The sequence below is a fragment of the Microtus ochrogaster genome, chromosome 21, assembly GCF_000317375.1.
Source record: "Microtus ochrogaster isolate Prairie Vole_2 chromosome 21, MicOch1.0, whole genome shotgun sequence".
NCBI classification, from domain to species: Eukaryota; Metazoa; Chordata; class Mammalia; order Rodentia; family Cricetidae; genus Microtus; species Microtus ochrogaster.
Window position 1 is genome coordinate 5,788,361 of NC_022022.1, and position 4,551 is coordinate 5,792,911.

Below are 4,551 nucleotides of genomic sequence, written 5' to 3' on the forward strand. Positions count from 1 at the left end.
GGTTCCATGGTGTAATGGTGAGCACTCTGGACTCTGAATCCAGCGATCCGAGTTCAAATCTCGGTGGGACCTTTCTCTTTAGTCCACGTAGGATCCATTTTCTTAGCACAGGAAGGAAAGGGGATCAGGTACTTCCCTCCTGCTCTTAGGTCATTTGCACGTGCGGCAGATGTGTCCCAACTCTCAGCTTAGAGACACCAGTACACCGCAATAGGGTATCCCATCCTTGGCCACTTGACTCTCCTGGGACTCGCTGTCACGTCGGAGACCAGGTTCCTCCCTGTCCTCAGGTCAGTTGAGCCCGGAAAGACTTCCGCACCGGCAAGGCTGCACACCGCGTGCTGGCTGCCCGCACCCCCCCCCCCAGCTGTTTCTGCACCCGACGGCTGAAAGGAATTTAAGCGCTAGCCCCTCTTATCTTGGTCTTGGATTTGAGCAATTTCAGCGCATTTCAGTTCGTCGAAACCAGCAGGGGACGCAGCTGTCTTCCGCTGCGTTTGGTTGGGGAATCTCTTTAAATGTTAAATTTATACAAAAAGAGCTGAGCCTGGGTTTCAGAGCCAGGCGGATCTCTGTGAGTTCGAGGCCAGCCTAGGATACAAGAGCTAGTTCCCGGACGGTCTCCAAAAGCTACAGAAGAAACCCTGTCTCGAAAAACAAAAACAAACAAACAAACAGAAACCCAGGTGGCTTCTCCCCAGGCTGCGAATCACTGTGCGGAATTCCTTCTGTCAGAACTCCGCGCCAGAAAAACTCCATTGGAAAAGATCGTGGGAATGCTAGAAGCCTTTTAAACGGACGGTCCAACGGAGGAGCCTGAAGAAGTTTAAATAATTGTTTTCCTCTGGTTGGAATTCTTAGTAGTTAGGAAGTGCTGCAAAGTGTATCTGCTGTTTTAGAGAGTTCTGTCTGGGACCTGAAAAGAAATGGAAGGAAGGGCTCAAAAGAGGTGGTTGAGAGAGGCCAGAAAGGCAAAAAGGTCCCACCCAGCTCGGTGATCAAGAGGGCCGGGACTGGCTCCTCTCTCCTAGGTACCCTGAAGCCCGAGAACAGACCGGTAACCTGCAAGTAAAAGGCTTCAGCCGGTCATAACTGGGTCAGTGTCTCTCTAGAAAGTAAACTTCTTTTGGTTACTTAAGCCCCTAGAACAGCGGTTCTCAACCTGTGGGTCATGACCTCTTTTGGGGGGCAAAGGACCCTTTCAGAGGGGTCGCCTAGGACCATCAGAAAACAGATTTTTTTTTTACATTATGATTCATAAAAGTAGCAAAATTGCAGTTATGGAGTAGCAATGAAACAATTGTGTGGTTGGGGTCACCACAACATGAGGAGCTGTATTAAAGAGTCGCAGCATTAGGAAGGCTGAGAACCTCGCTACCTTAGGACCCGGGCTCCGCTCCTGCACCAAACACGAACATTTAATGTCATTTTCATTGGCCCTCTAGCTCCCAGTGGAATCCCAGCCGTAGGGGCTCAGTGGCAGTGCTTGGATCCTGCTCTTGTGCCAAATTTTGACACTGGGTAAACACGCCATCCCCCAAGTCTGGAATCTGACAGAGGCGGGAGGAGTGTGGGGAGGGGGAGCTACCTGCTCCAGGCAGGACAGTCATCTTGGGGGTGTTCTAGTCTGCTTTTCTGTTGCTGGATGAAACATCCCGACCACAAGACACTTGGAGGGGAAAGGGCTTGTCTCCTCTCCTAGATCACAGTCTATCGTCCAGGAACTGGAGGCAGGAGTTTAAAGTAGGAACCATGGAGAAAAGCTATTTGCTGGCTTGCTCTAGCTCTGGTTCAACTTTCTTATTCAGCTCAAGTATGCTTGCCCAGGGCTGGAACTGACCACTGTGGGCTGTGTGTGGGTCATCCTACATCAACTAACAATCAAGAAAATGACCCACGGACACGCCCACAGGACCATCACATGGAGGCAGTCTCCCAAATTGAGGCTACCTCATCCCTTGTTATGTCAAGTTGACCACCAAGATTAGCCATCATGGGGAGACATAAATTGAAACACTCTGGAGTCTGGGGACAAGAGAGTCCTCTTCACTCCCATGACCTGTCTTCAGCTAGCTTAAACAGCGTATGCAGTTCACATGTATAATGTATAGCGTAGTACACACACACACACACACACACACACACACACACACAGCTGTCTGCAAAGAGCTACTGGCTAGCAACTTCCTCCATAGACTCCACTTGGGACCCGTACTCCTGAGAGACAAAGAGAATCTGGGGATAAAGTGGAAAGTCACAAAAGGTAGAGAGGAGCAGCCAGGGCCCCGGGATCACAGCAGCTCCTACCTTTGGGGACTTCTCTGCCTCCTGAACCACCAGACTAGGAGGAGAAACGAAGTGAGTTTGCTTTCCAACCCGGCGTGGGCTTCAGAGAACAAGACTGAAGTAGAAGCCGGCAGCTTTAGTTTCTGGTTTCTACTAAAAGTGAAGAAACCCTGCTGAGGCTCGAACTCTGATCGCTGGACTCCCAGCCTAGCTGGCGCGCACACCATTATACCACAACTGACTCATCCTTAGCCTGTTGTAAGTACGTAAATCCATTCTCAGCCTCCAGGAATCTCCTCCCTGAACATTTATCCTCGCCAGACTGGATCCAAGCACGTTAGAAACACAGAAGTACTCGCCCAGCTCATGTCTTCGCTGCCTGTTCTTTAGGTTTGTACCACCACCCCACCACCCCCGAATGAGATCAAATCCTTTTTGGGATCGGACACAAAAAAGGGCGTTTTAGGCCGCCAGCAAGGCCCCCACCCAGTCCATGGGCAGGAGCTTTCTGTTTTGAGGAAAATTCCTGCCCTAGGCATTCCTTGCCTTAGTCCACCCCCCCCCCCCACACACACAGCCGGTGGTGCTGTTCCGAGCAGGATTTGGACGTCACAGGATCCAGTCTTCCCTCCTCTCCTCCTCTCTTCCCATTCCTTTTCGGGTATTTTATCCACTTGGCTTTCTTTCTGCCTTTCCCTCGTCCCATTTCCCACAGCTTTGTCCAGTTCTCCATCGCCTGTCCTCCTACGCTTCTCTTTTTCGGAGAGAAGGGGGGACAGGGGAGGTAGAAAGATTCGAGACAGGATGGGCTACAGTTTGAGACGATGAGGAAGAACGAGTTTCTCTCGTCTCGACCTTCTGGGTGAACCCCAAACAGCCACTCTCAAAGTTTAAGGCATTTTCACAACCACGCAGAGTCCTCTTTTTTGCCTGCGAAGTCCCCGGGGTAAGGGTACGGGCGCCTCCTGGCGGACAGTTGGGAACAGCGCACAAAACGCGTCTGTACTTGAGACCCGCCTAGGGGGCGTTACCAAAGAAAAGCTAGGGTAGCCCTAATTAGAGAAGGTTGGAGAAGGTGCAGGCCTTTAGCTATCTATGGTCTCTTTCCCCACTTTCTGGTACCCGAGGCTCCATGATACTTTCTCCCGGGGCTCTGGGAGTCTCTGGATGCCGAATCCCCAGGACGGGATGAGCCAAGAGCTGCTCAGGGAGAGTGAAAGCTGCCAAACCCAAGAATCGAAAATAGCACAGTAGTGGAGACCACAGCTCCTACACCTCACACTGTGACCTTGGCGTGCCACGTAAGAGTGGCGGTCAAGAGCAGAGCATTGGACCTAGGGAGAGACCAGCTCTCTATGCGTCCCACCCCACCTCACCTCATCCCGCCCCGCCCTCTTGCCCTCCTCTTTTCCTTTAGCTCTCATATCATTCCGGAGCCACTACTCCACCTGCCGTCTCCTCTCTTTCTTGCTTCACACCTCCCCCATCCTCATATGACACCGTCCTGGGTGGATAGCGCATTCCCCTTTGAGCCGGCACCCTCTAGATTTTCCAGGGAAATTTGGTTCAACCACCAGTAGGGGAGGTTTTAAAGAACACATTTTTTAAATACACGCCCTCCAATTTGAGGATTCTTTCGGATTAAAACTCAGAAAGACTAAGTGGGAATCTGTTGTTTTAATATTTATTTGTTATTTTTATTTGTAAGAAGGCGTCAGGTCCCCTGGTGATGAAATTGCAGGCAGCTGTGAGCCACCTTATATGGATGTTGGGATCAGCAAACACTCTCAGTGACTGAACCATCTCTTTAGCTCCCTTAGTGCCGTTTGTGATCCCCCAGGACCTCCTTCATGAAGCACTTCCTGGGTGTTCTGAGGTGCCAGGCCCAGGTCTCTCCCCAATGCGAAGAACACACACTTTCTCCCGCAAGGTTCTCCAGTTCCATCCAATCACAGTGTTGGTTCAAAGTAGGTGGCTCACACAGCACCGTACCAGAAGTTTGTAATCTGATCAAAACCAACCATTTTGGGTGTGGATGGGTTTTTTTTGACCTTGTGGTTCTGTCCTGCAGAGGCGCTAATTTCTTGCCTGAAGGCTCCTTTCTTTCTTTTCGTTGTTTGTTTTTTCCTCTCGTGAAATCCAGTCTGACTTCAGACTCACTGTGCAGCCAAGGATAACCTGGGACATTAAAAAAAATAATTTACTTTTATTTTGTGAGTATATACATAAGTTATAAAGGATTAAATGATCTTTTTTTTTTTTTTT

At 50.2% G+C, this 4,551-nt stretch overlaps 1 non-coding gene across 1 annotated transcript; it reads left to right on the forward strand.

The window, feature by feature from the left end:
• Trnaq-cug lies at window positions 1-72 on the forward strand. The gene has a single exon. It is a non-coding gene; the product is annotated as a tRNA-Gln (tRNA).
• The last annotated feature ends 4,479 nt before the right edge of the window (window positions 73-4,551 follow it).